General features: G+C 51.6%; 1 long non-coding RNA gene across 1 annotated transcript; it reads right to left on the bottom strand.

The window, feature by feature from the left end:
* Positions 1-3,434: 3,434 nt before the first annotated feature.
* On the bottom strand, positions 3,435-5,447 carry LOC142481500 (uncharacterized). The gene is made up of 3 exons (XR_012795800.1): positions 5,318-5,447; positions 5,141-5,237; positions 3,435-4,280 (listed from the first exon to the last, which is right to left on the bottom strand). It is a non-coding gene; the product is annotated as an uncharacterized LOC142481500 (long non-coding RNA).
* Between the last annotated feature and the right edge of the window lie 9,138 nt (positions 5,448-14,585).

Raw genomic sequence — 14,585 nt, 5'->3', positions numbered from 1 at the left:
CTCCCGTCAGTAACACGCACGGCTATCTGTCACTCTGCTCCCGCCAGTAACACGCACGGCTATCTGTCACTGTGCTCCCGCCAGTAACACGCACGGCTATCTGTCACTGTGCTCCCGTCAGTAACACGCACGGCTATCTGTCACTCTGCTCCCGCCAGTAACACGCACGGCTATCTGTCACTGTGCTCCCGTCAGTAACACGCACGGCTATCTGTCACTCTGCTCCCGTCAGTAACACACACGGCGGGTGGGGTCTTCTCTGAGGCGGTCTCTGCGTTGTACTCACAGATGCTCTCTCCCCCTGAGCTGTCTGTCTCTGGGACACGGTGATTCAGAGCTGTCTGGTACCCACAGGGAACTCTCTGATGTCACAATGTGCAGTGACAGGGGACAGTGACACAATGTGCAGTGACAGGGGACAGTGACACCAAGTGCAGTGACACCGTGTGCAGTGACAGGGGACAGTGACACCGTGTGCAGTGACAGGGGACAGTGACACAATGTGCAGTGACAGGGGACAGTGACACCAAGTGCAGTGACACCGTGTGCAGTGACAGGGGACAGTGACACCGTGTGCAGTGACAGGGGACAGTGACACCGTGTGCAGTGACAGGGGACAGTGACACCGTGTGCAGTGACAGGGGACAGTGACACCGTGTGCAGTGACGGGACAGTGACACCGTGTGCAGTGACGGGACAGTGACACCGTGTGCAGTGACAGGAGAGTGACACCGTGTGCAGTGACAGGGGACAGTGACAACGTGTGCAGTGACAGGGGACAGTGACACAATGTGCAGTGACAGGGGACAGTGACACAATGTGCAGTGACAGGGGACAGTGACACCATGTGCAGTGACAGGGGACAGTGACACCATGTGCAGTGACAGGGGACAGTGACACAATGTGCAGTGACAGGGGACAGTGATACAATGAGCAGTGACGGGACAGTGACACCGTGTGCAGTGACGGGACAGTGACACCGTGTGCAGTGACACGGGACAGTGACACAGTGTGCAGTGACAGGGGACAGTGACACCATGTGCAGTGACAGGGGACAGTGACACCATGTGCAGTGACAGGGGACAGTGACACCATGTGCAGTGACAGGGGACAGTGACACCATGTGCAGTGACAGGAGACAGTGACACAATGTGCAGTGACAGGGGACAGTGATACAATGTGCAGTGACGGGACAGTGACACCGTGTGCAGTGACAGGGGACAGTGACACCGTGTGCAGTGACAGGGGCCAGTGACACCGTGTGCAGTGACAGGGGACAGTGACACCGTGTGCAGTGACAGGGGACAGTGACACCGTGTGCAGTGACAGGGGACAGTGACACCGTGTGCAGTGACAGGGGACAGTGACACCGTGTGCAGTGACAGGGGACAGTGACACCGTGTGCAGTGACAGGGGACAGTGACACCGTGTGCAGTGACAGGGGACAGTGACACCATGTGCAGTGACGAAACGATGACACCATGTGCAGTGACGGGACAGTGACACCATGTGCAGTGACAGGGGACAGTGACACAATGTGCTGTGACAGGGGACAGTGACACAATGTGCAGTGACAGGAGACAGTGACACCATGTGCAGTGACAGGGGACAGTGACACCATGTGCAGTGACAGGGGACAGTGACGGGGACAGTGACACAATGCAGTGACGGGACAGTGACACAATGTGCAGTGACAGGGGACAGTGGCACAATGTGCAGTGACAGGGGACAGTGACACCATGTGCAGTGACAGGGAACAGTGACACCATGTGCAGTGACAGGGGACAGTGACACCGTGTGCAGTGACAGGGGACAGTGACACAATGTGCAGTGATGGGACAGTGACACCGTGTGCAGTGACGGGACAGTGACACAATGTGCAGTGATGGGACAGTGACACCATGTGCAGTGACAGGGGACAGTGACACAATGTGCAGTGACAGGGGACAGTGACACCGTGTGCAGTGACAGGGGACAGTGACACAATGTGCAGTGATGGGACAGTGACACCGTGTGCAGACAGGGGACAGTGACACAGTGTGCAGTGACAGGGGACAGTGACACAATGTGCAGTGATGGGACAGTGACACCGTGTGCAGACAGGGGACAGTGACACAGTGTGCAGTGACAGGGGACAGTATACTCGTGTAATAAAATATATAGTGTCCTGTCTTATGTGTGGTACAATATATGTCTTCGTTCTGGTGTCAGGAATGGGGTGAGAGAATGGCTCGCCCGCCCTCACTAGCCGCATGCTTGGCACACATTAGAAAAATACTTTTAAACTGATTAAACATGACACGGGACAGTGACACCATGTGCAGTGACAGGGGACAGTGACAGGGGACATGCGTTTGCAGTGCACCTTTGCTCTACCACTATTGCTTCTACACCTCAGGATTGCGCACAGAGGAACCACTATCCTTTATTGGCGTTCTGGACTTCAGTATACCCCCAGGGCAGGTAATGGGCCCCTCATTTTATTACCTCTGACCCTAAATGGGGATGTTTATACCTTAAGAGGGGTGTGCATTATTGACCCTTTCTGCGGTAGTCGGGCAGACTGACCGCTAGGTCTTTATTTGGCCCCCCTTAAATGGTTATTGTATATATGAGCCTATGGATATAATAGTGTTCCTATTTTTGGACTATTTCTTCAACTATCCCGATGTTTTTGTGTACACTGAATATTGAGCGTCGCTCTAAAAACCCCTCCTCTTAAACTGATTAAACCGCTGCAAACACACGCCTCTTATTCTACCGAAAGAAACCGTCTCAGCCGCACACGGCTTAATTCTAACCGCACATTTCCCTCACACACCAATACACTCTCAGCCTTATCCCCAGCTGGAGTTTCCCCCTGAACCCCTATACTGGATTCGGGGTACCGGGCGTTACTTGGGCTTCCTCTCTTATACCAGGGGGCCCTGAGCCTCATTTTACCTTTCCTGGATTATGCTGAAGCAGGACGTCCCAGTGGTGAGTCGCAGAACGTTTTCGGGACGGGGTCTGCCCGGAGCGCCGGGCTTCGGTATCTGAGAATCTCCCGATTCCCGGACACACTTTGGGGGTAACTCATAGCTTGAGAACCCCGATACATAGACACATTCTGTAAAGATTTTCTCCTGCAAACCCCCCTGAAACGTACCCCCAGAAAATCTCCTGGTCCCAGCACCCCTGGAAAAGGTGAAACACCAAAAATGGCAATTGGCGCATATTTTGCAGTCACAGTCACAGTGATGCATACACACTGTCCGGGCCCAAGAGCTGACACTCTTCGCTTTAACTTAAAATGTAACCCCTTAAAAACAGGCTAGGAGGCCCTTATTCCCCCCGGGCACATTTTCCACGGTTTAAAATACATTTATAGGACTGCAGTCAGCCCTGGACCGCAGAACTGACTCTCTAAAAATACCTTTGATGACTCAGGGGTACCTGGCTGGGTTGAATACCTTTATTTTCATGGCATAGGTGCCCAGGTAACCCAGAACCAGTATAGGGTATATAAGTAGGGGGCGGCCGGGGGTCCCTGTAACCCCCAGTCAGTGACAGGCCGAACGCTAGGTGGGGCTTAAATCTCGCATAGTATTGGCCTGGCACAGACCTGCCCCGGAGGGCCCTGACCTGCCCCGGAGTGTGCGCGTGTCTGAGTGTGCGCGTGTCTGAGTGTGCGCGTGTCTGAGTGTGCGCGTGTCTGAGTGTGCGCGTGTCTGAGTGTGATGATGATTTGAGTGTATGGCGTTATTAGGTGGTATTGTGAGGGAAGTTATATTCAGAGGTCATACCCCACCATAAGCAGCGATGCAGTGAATGCCCCACAATGCATTGCAGCCAGCGACCTTCGCCAGTCCCGTTTCCTGGCAGCACTGGGCACACAGTGGGATTGTTCTTACCCCAGGTCCTGCCCAGGTTTCAAAGTCCGCAGGGACGAGGTACTGAGACACACAAGACCGGGTCACTGGGCGAAACCCGCGTGCCACGGCAGCACGGTGACCCTCTCATATCCGTGCGTCTGTACATTATTACTGCGCCCACAGAAACCTGGTCACATGTCCACAACCTCCGCTGTCCTCTGGGACCAGGGAGTGCCCCGGGCAGGAGGGAGGCGGGCGGCGGGCAGCGGGCAGGAGGCGGGCGGGCAGCGGGCGGGCGGCGGGCTGGAGGGAGGCGGGCGGGCAGCGGGCAGGAGGCGGGCGGGCAGCGGGCGGGCAGCGGGCGGGCAGCGGGCGGAAGTCACAGGGGTCCGTGCAGATTCTCTATAAACTCTGTGTAGAACTTTTCTAGGAGATCAAACACTATTTATAGTGACAGGAACACATACTTCTCACCCCTCCTAATACACAGGCATGAGGGACACGTACCTCACCCCCTCGTAATACACAGAGATCAGGGACACGTACCGCTCACCCCCTCCTAATACACAGACAGGGACACATACCTTTCACCCCCTCCTAATACACAGACAGGGACACATACCTCTCACCCCCTCCTAATACACAGACAGGGACACATACCTCTCGCACTCTCCTAATACACAGGCATGAGGGACACGTACCTCTCACCATCTCCTAATACACAGTCATCATGGACACATACAACCCTTCCGCTGCTAATACATAGGGACCCATACCTCTCACCCCCTCCTAATACATAGGGACCCGTACCTCTCACCCCCTCCTAATACATAGGGACCCGTACCTCTCACCCCCTATTAATACATAGGGACCCGTACCTCTCACCCCTTCCTAATACATAGGGACCCGTACCTCTCACCCCTTCCTAATACATAGGGACCGTACCTCTCACCCCTTCCTAATACATAGGGACCCGTACCTCTCACCCCCTCCTAATACATAGGGACCCGTACCTCTCACCCCTTCCTAATACATAGGGACCGTACCTCTCACCCCTTCCTAATACATAGGGACCGTACCTCTCACCCCTTCCTAATACATAGGGACCCGTACCTCTCACCCCTTCCTAATACATAGGGACCCGTACCTCTCACCCCTTCCTAATACATAGGGACCCGTACCTCTCACCCCTTCCTAATACATAGGGACCCGTACCTCTCACCCCTTCCTAATACATAGGGACCCGTACCTCTCACCCCCTCCTAATACACAGACATTAGACATACCTTTGTCTGGTTGAATGTATCCATGGCGCAGAAGAAAATCTAACACCACAAGCGCACAATTGGGTTTAAATTGTTCCTCAGCGATGGCCTCTCTCACCTGCAGGAGGAGACACGTTGGGGTGAGGACGGGGTGACTCTGCCACCCTCCCCAGGGGCTGTTCTCACTGACGCACTCACATTGTCCAGGGGCCACAGGTAAAACTCGTGCACCTCTCCGTCCCCCACACGTGGCTGGAAGGACTCCGGCACCTCCAGGTCAAACACAAACTGGCACTCCAGGAACACAGCCTCGCCCTTCTGGTAGGCGTAACTTGGGGGGCGAAACGGGGGGGGGGCAGGGTGAGAGAGGGAGTAACCCCCCGAATACACCGCACATACTGAGGCAGAGGGAGTATCCAACCCTAATATACAGCACATACTGAGGCAGAGGGAGTATCCCCCCCCCCTAATATACAGCACATACTGAGGCAGAGGGAGTATCCCCCCTAATATACAGCACATACTGAGGCAGAGGGAATATCCCCCCTAATATACAGCACATACTGAGGCAGAGGGAGTATCCAACCCTAATATACAGCACATACTGAGGCAGAGGGCGTATCCCCCCCCCTAATATACAGCACATACTGAGGCAGAGGGAGTATCCCCCCTAATATACAGCACATACTGAGGCAGAGGGAGTATCCCCCTAATATACAGCACATACTGAGGCAGAGGGAGTATCCAACCCTAATATACAGCACATACTGAGGCAGAGGGAGTATCCAACCCTAATATACAGCACATACTGAGGCAGAGGGAGTATCCCCCCCTAATATACAGCACATACTGAGGCAGAGGGAGTATCAACCTAATATACAGCACATACTGAGGCAGAGGGAGTATCCCCCCCCCTAATATACAGCACATACTGAGGCAGAGGGAGTATCCCCCCTAATATACAGCACATACTGAGGCAGAGGGAGTATCCCCCTAATATACAGCACATACTGAGGCAGAGGGAATATCCCCCCCAAATATACAGCACATACTGAGGCAGAGGGAATATCCCCCCCAAATATACAGCACATACTGAGGCAGAGGGAGTATCCCCCTAATATACAGCACATACTGAGGCAGAGGGAGTATCCCCCCCTAATATACAGCACATACTGAGGCAGAGGGAATATCCCCCCCTAATATACAGCACATACTGAGGCAGAGGGAGTATCCAACCCTAATATACAGCACATACTGAGGCAGAGGGAGTATCCCCCTAATATACAGCACATACTGAGGCAGAGGGAGTAACCCCCCCTAATATACAGCACATACTGAGGCAGAGGGAGTATCCCCCTAATATACAGCACATACTGAGGCAGAGGGAGTATCCCCCCTAATATACAGCACATACTGAGGCAGAGGGAGTATCCCCCCTAATATACAGCACATACTGAGGCAGAGGGAGTATCCCCCCTAATATACAGCACATACTGAGGCAGAGGGAGTATCCCCCTAATATACAGCACATACTGAGGCAGAGGGAGTATCCCCCTAATATACAGCACATACTGAGGCAGAGGGAGTATCCCCCTAATATACAGCACATACTGAGGCAGAGGGAGTATCCAACCCTAATATACAGCACATACTGAGGCAGAGGGAATATCCCCCCCTAATATACAGCACATACTGAGGCAGAGGGAGTATCCAACCCTAATATACAGCACATACTGAGGCAGAGGGAGTATCCCCCTAATATACAGCACATACTGAGGCAGAGGGAATATCCCCCCCTAATATACAGCACATACTGAGGCAGAGGGAGTATCCAACCCTAATATACAGCACATACTGAGGCAGAGGGAATATCCCCCCCTAATATACAGCACATACTGAGGCAGAGGGAATATCCCCCCCTAATATACAGCACATACTGAGGCAGAGGGAGTATCCCCCCCTAATATACAGCACATACTGAGGCAGAGGGAATATCCCCCCCTAATATACAGCACATACTGAGGCAGAGGGAATATCCCCCCCAAATATACAGCACATACTGAGGCAGAGGGAGTATCCAACCCTAATATACAGCACATACTGAGGCAGAGGGAATATCCCCCCCTAATATACAGCACATACTGAGGCAGAGGGAGTATCCAACCCTAATATACAGCACATACTGAGGCAGAGGGAATATCCCCCCCTAATATACAGCACATACTGAGGCAGAGGGAATATCCCCCCCTAATATACAGCACATACTGAGGCAGAGGGAGTATCCCCCCCTAATATACAGCACATACTGAGGCAGAGGGAGTATCCCCTTAATATACAGCACATACTGAGGCAGAGGGAGTATCCCCCTAATATACAGCACATACTGAGGCAGAGGGAGTATCCCCCTAATATACAGCACATACTGAGGCAGAGGGAATATCCCCCCCTAATATACAGCACATACTGAGGCAGAGGGAGTATCCCCCTAATATACAGCACATACTGAGGCAGAGGGAGTAACCCCCCCTAATATACAGCACATACTGAGGCAGAGGGAGTATCCCCCTAATATACAGCACATACTGAGGCAGAGGGAGTATCCCCCCTAATATACAGCACATACTGAGGCAGAGGGAGTATCCCCCCTAATATACAGCACATACTGAGGCAGAGGGAGTATCCCCCCTAATATACAGCACATACTGAGGCAGAGGGAGTATCCCCCTAATATACAGCACATACTGAGGCAGAGGGAGTATCCCCCTAATATACAGCACATACTGAGGCAGAGGGAGTATCCCCCTAATATACAGCACATACTGAGGCAGAGGGAGTATCCAACCCTAATATACAGCACATACTGAGGCAGAGGGAGTATCCAACCCTAATATACAGCACATACTGAGGCAGAGGGAGTATCCCCCTAATATACAGCACATACTGAGGCAGAGGGAATATCCCCCCCTAATATACAGCACATACTGAGGCAGAGGGAGTATCCAACCCTAATATACAGCACATACTGAGGCAGAGGGAATATCCCCCCCTAATATACAGCACATACTGAGGCAGAGGGAGTATCCCCCCCTAATATACAGCACATACTGAGGCAGAGGGAATATCCCCCCCTAATATACAGCACATGCTGAGGCAGAGGGAATATCCCCCCCAAATATACAGCACATACTGAGGCAGAGGGAGTATCCCCCTAATATACAGCACATACTGAGGCAGAGGGAGTATCCCCCCTAATATACAGCACATACTGAGGCAGAGGGAGTATCCACCCTAATATACAGCACATACTGAGGCAGAGGGAGTATCCCCCCTAATATACAGCACATACTGAGGCAGAGTGAGTATCCCCCTAATATACAGCACATACTGAGGCAGAGGGAGTATCCCCCCTAATATACAGCACATACTGAGGCAGAGGGAATATCCCCCCATAATATACAGCACATACTGAGGCAGAGGGAGTATCCCCCCCTAATATACAGCACATACTGAGGCAGAGGGAATATCCCCCCCAAATATACAGCACATACTGAGGCAGAGGGAGTATCCCCCTAATATACAGCACATACTGAGGCAGAGGGAGTATCCCCCCTAATATACAGCACATACTGAGGCAGAGGGAGTATCCCCCCTAATATACAGCACATACTGAGGCAGAGGGAGTATCCCCCCTAATATACAGCACATACTGAGGCAGAGGGAGTATCCCCCTAATATACAGCACATACTGAGGCAGAGGGAGTATCCCCCCTAATATACAGCACATACTGAGGCAGAGGGAATATCCCCCCTAATATACAGCACATACTGAGGCAGAGAGAGTATCCCCCCTAATATACAGCACATACTGAGGCAGAGGGAATATCCCCCCCTAATATACAGCACATACTGAGGCAGAGGGAATATCCCCCCCTAATATACAGCACATACTGAGGCAGAGGGAATATCCCCCCCTAATATACAGCACATACTGAGGCAGAGGGAATATCCCCCCTAATATACAGCACATACTGAGGCAGAGGGAATATCCCCCCTAATATACAGCACATACTGAGGCAGAGGGAATATCCCCCCCCCTAATATACAGCACATACTGAGGCAGAGGGAATATCCCCCCCCTAATATAAAGCACATACTGAGGCAGAGGGAATATCCCCCCCCCTAATATACAGCACATACTGAGGCAGATGGAATATCCCCCCTAATATACAGCACATACTGAGGCAGAGAGAATATCCCCCCCTAATATACAGCACATACTGAGGCAGAGGGAGTATCCCCCCCCTAATATACAGCACATACTGAGGCAGAGGGAGTATCCCCCCCCCTAATATACAGCACATACTGAGGCAGAGGGAGTATCCCCCCTAATATACAGCACATACTGAGGCAGAGGGAATATCCCCCCCCCCCTAATATACAGCACATACTGAGGCAGAGGGAATATCCCCCTAATATACAGCACATACTGAGGCAGAGGGAATATCCCCCCCTAATATACAGCACATACTGAGGCAGAGGGAATATCCCCCCCTAATATACAGCACATACTGAGGCAGAGGGAATATCCCCCCCTAATATACAGCACATAGAGGCAGAGGGAATATCCCCCCTAATATACAGCACATACAGAGGCAGAGGGAATATCCCCCCTAATATACAGCACATACTGAGGCAGAGGGAATATCCCCCCCCCTAATATACAGCACATAGAGGCAGAGGGAATATCCCCCCTAATATACAGCACATACTGAGGCAGAGGGAATATCCCCCCTAATATACAGCACATACTGAGGCAGAGGGAATATCCCCCCTAATATACAGCACATACTGAGGCAGAGAGAATATCCCCCCCTAATATACAGCACATACTGAGGCAGAGGGAGTATCCCCCCCTAATATACAGCACATACTGAGGCAGAGGGAGTATCCCCCCCCTAATATACAGCACATACTGAGGCAGAGGGAGTATCCCCCCTAATATACAGCACATACTGAGGCAGAGGGAGTATCCCCCCTAATATACAGCACATACTGAGGCAGAGGGAATATCCCCCCCTAATATACAGCACATACTGAGGCAGAGGGAATATCCCCCCTAATATACAGCACATACTGAGGCAGAGGGAATATCCCCCCCCCCTAATATACAGCACATACTGAGGCAGAGGGAATATCCCCCCCTAATATACAGCACATACTGAGGCAGAGGGAATATCCCCCCCCTAATATACAGCACATACTGAGGCAGAGGGAATATCCCCCCCTAATATACAGCACATACTGAGGCAGAGGGAATATCCCCCCCCTAATATACAGCACATACTGAGGCAGAGGGAATATCCCCCCCTAATATACAGCACATACTGAGGCAGAGGGAATATCCCCCCCCCCTAATATACAGCACATACTGAGGCAGAGGGAGTATCCCCCCCTAATATACAGCACATACTGAGGCAGAGGGAATATCCCCCCCTAATATACAGCACATACTGAGGCAGAGGGAGTATCCCCCCCCCTAATATACAGCACATACTGAGGCAGAGGGAATATCCCCCCTAATATACAGCACATACTGAGGCAGAGGGAATATCCCCCCCTAATATACAGCACATACTGAGGCAGAGAGAATATCCCCCCCTAATATACAGCACATACTGAGGCAGAGGGAGTATCCCCCCCCCCTAATATACAGCACATACTGAGGCAGAGGGAGTATCCCCCCCCTAATATACAGCACATACTGAGGCAGAGGGAGTATCCCCCCTAATATACAGCACATACTGAGGCAGAGGGAGTATCCCCCCTAATATACAGCACATACTGAGGCAGAGGGAATATCCCCCCCTAATATACAGCACATACTGAGGCAGAGGGAGTATCCCCCCCTAATATACAGCACATACTGAGGCAGAGGGAATATCCCCCCTAATATACAGCACATACTGAGGCAGAGGGAATATCCCCCCCCCCTAATATACAGCACATACTGAGGCAGAGGGAATATCCCCCCCTAATATACAGCACATACTGAGGCAGAGGGAATATCCCCCCCCCCTAATATACAGCACATACTGAGGCAGAGGGAATATCCCCCCCTAATATACAGCACATACTGAGGCAGAGGGAATATCCCCCCCCCTAATATACAGCACATACTGAGGCAGAGGGAATATCCCCCCCTAATATACAGCACATACTGAGGCAGAGGGAATATCCCCCCCTAATATACAGCACATACTGAGGCAGAGGGAGTATCCCCCCCTAATATACAGCACATACTGAGGCAGAGGGAATATCCCCCCCTAATATACAGCACATACTGAGGCAGAGGGAGTATCCCCCCCCCTAATATACAGCACATACTGAGGCAGAGGGAATATCCCCCCCTAATATACAGCACATACTGAGGCAGAGGGAATATCCCCCCCCTAATATACAGCACATACTGAGGCAGAGGGAATATCCCCCCCCTAATATACAGCACATACTGAGGCAGAGGGAATACCCCCCCCCTAATATACAGCACATACTGAGGCAGAGGGAATATCCCCCCCTAATATACAGCACATACTGAGGCAGAGGGAATATCCCCCCTAATATACAGCACATACTGAGGCAGAGGGAATATCCCCCCCCCCTAATATACAGCACATACTGAGGCAGAGGGAGTATCCCCCCCCTAATATACAGCACATACTGAGGCAGAGGGAGTATCCCCCCCTAATATACAGCACATACTGAGGCAGAGGGAATATCCCCCCCTAATATACAGCACATACTGAGGCAGAGGGAATATCCCCCCCTAATATACAGCACATACTGAGGCAGAGGGAATATCCCCCCTAATATACAGCACATACTGAGGCAGAGGGAATATCCCCCCTAATATACAGCACATACTGAGGCAGAGGGAATATCCCCCCCTAATATACAGCACATACTGAGGCAGAGGGAATATCCCCCCTAATATACAGCACATACTGAGGCAGAGGGAATATCCCCCCCTAATATACAGCACATACTGAGGCAGAGGGAATATCCCCCCCTAATATACAGCACATACTGAGGCAGAGGGAATATCCCCCCTAATATACAGCACATACTGAGGCAGAGGGAATATCCCCCCTAATATACAGCACATACTGAGGCAGAGGGAATATCCCCCCCTAATATACAGCACATACTGAGGCAGAGGGAATATCCCCCCCTAATATACAGCACATACTGAGGCAGAGGGAATATCCCCCCTAATATACAGCACATACTGAGGCAGAGGGAATATCCCCCCCTAATATACAGCACATACTGAGGCAGAGGGAATATCCCCCCTAATATACAGCACATACTGAGGCAGAGGGAATATCCCCCCTAATATACAGCACATACTGAGGCAGAGGGAATATCCCCCCCTAATATACAGCACATACTGAGGCAGAGGGAATATCCCCCCTAATATACAGCACATACTGAGGCAGGGGGAATATCCCCCCCCCTAATATACAGCACATACTGAGGCAGAGGGAATATCCCCCCCTAATATACAGCACATACTGAGGCAGAGGGAATATCCCCCCCTAATATACAGCACATACTGAGGCAGAGGGAATATCCCCCCCTAATATACAGCACATACTGAGGCAGAGGGAATATCCCCCCCTAATATACAGCACATACTGAGGCAGAGGGAATATCCCCCCCTAATATACAGCACATACTGAGGCAGAGGGAATATCCCCCCCTAATATACAGCACATACAGAGGCAGAGGGAGTATCCCCCCCTAATATACAGCACATACTGAGGCAGAGGGAATATCCCCCCCTAATATACAGCACATACTGAGGCAGAGGGAATATCCCCCCTAATATACAGCACATACTGAGGCAGAGGGAATATCCCCCCTAATATACAGCACATACTGAGGAAGAGGGAATATCCCCCCTAATATACAGCACATACTGAGGCAGAGGGAATATCCCCCCTAATATACAGCACATACTGAGGCAGAGGGAATATCCCCCCCTAATATACAGCACATACTGAGGCAGAGGGAGTATCCCCCCTAATATACAGCACATACTGAGGCAGGGGGAATATCCCCCCCCCCCCTAATATACAGCACATACTGAGGCAGAGGGAATATCCCCCCCTAATATACAGCACATACTGAGGCAGAGGGAATATCCCCCCCTAATATACAGCACATACTGAGGCAGAGGGAATATCCCCCCCTAATATACAGCACATACTGAGGCAGAGGGAATATCCCCCCCTAATATACAGCACATACGAGGCAGAGGGAATATCCCCCTAATATACAGCACATACTGAGGCAGAGGGAATATCCCCCCCTAATATACAGCACATACAGAGGCAGAGGGAGTATCCCCCCCTAATATACAGCACATACTGAGGCAGAGGGAATATCCCCCCCTAATATACAGCACATACAGAGGCAGAGGGAGTATCCCCCCCTAATATACAGCACATACTGAGGCAAGGGAATATCCCCCCTAATATACAGCACATACAGAGGCAGAGGGAGTATCCCCCCTAATATACAGCACATACTGAGGATAGGAGGGAGATAACTTGTTGGAGGGCAGAAAGAGAGAGAGCGAGAGAACGTGCAGAGCAGCAGTGTGTGTGTGTGTGTGTGTGTGTGTGTGTGTGTGGTGTGTGTGTGTGTGTCTACGTGCAGAGCAGCAGTGTGTGTGTGTGTGTGTACACGTGCAGAGCAGCAGTGTGTGTGTGTGTATCTACGTGCAGAGCAGCAGTGTGTGTGTGTGTGTGTGTGTGTGTGTACACGTGCAGAGCAGCCGTGTGTGTGTATCTACGTGCAGAGCAGCAGAGTGTGTGTGTGTGTGTGTGTTTGTACATGTGCAGAGCAGCAGTGTGTGTGTGTGTGGTACACGGCAGAGCAGTGTGTGTGTGTACACGTGCAGAGCAGTAGTGTGTGTGTACACGTGCAAAGCAGTAGTGTGTGTGTACACGTGCAGAGCAGCAGTGTGTGTGTGTGTGTGTGTGTACACGTGCAGAGCAGCCGTGTGTGTGTGTGTGTGTGTGTGTACACGTGCAGAGCAGTAGTGTGTGTACACGTGCAGAGCAGAAGTGTGTGTGTACACGTGCAGAGCAGCAGTGTGTACACGTGCAGAGCAGTAGTGTGTGTGTGTACACGTGCAGAGCAGCAGTGTGTGTACACGTGCAGAGCAGAAGTGTGTGTGTACACGTGCAGAGCAGCAGTGTGTACACGTGCAGAGCAGTAGTGTGTGTACACGAGCAGAGCAGCAATGTGTGTACACAAGCAGAGCAGCAGTGTGTTTACACGAGCAGAGCAGCAATGTGTGTACACGTGCAGAGCAGCAGTGTGTGTACACGAGCAGAGCAGCAATGTGTGTACACAAGCAGAGCAGCAGTGTGTGTACAAGAGCAGAGCAGTGTGTGTG

This window comes from Ascaphus truei, unplaced genomic scaffold (genome assembly GCF_040206685.1).
Source record: "Ascaphus truei isolate aAscTru1 unplaced genomic scaffold, aAscTru1.hap1 HAP1_SCAFFOLD_2725, whole genome shotgun sequence".
NCBI lineage: Eukaryota > Metazoa > Chordata > Amphibia > Anura > Ascaphidae > Ascaphus > Ascaphus truei.
This window is presented reverse-complemented; position numbering and strand designations above follow the sequence as displayed.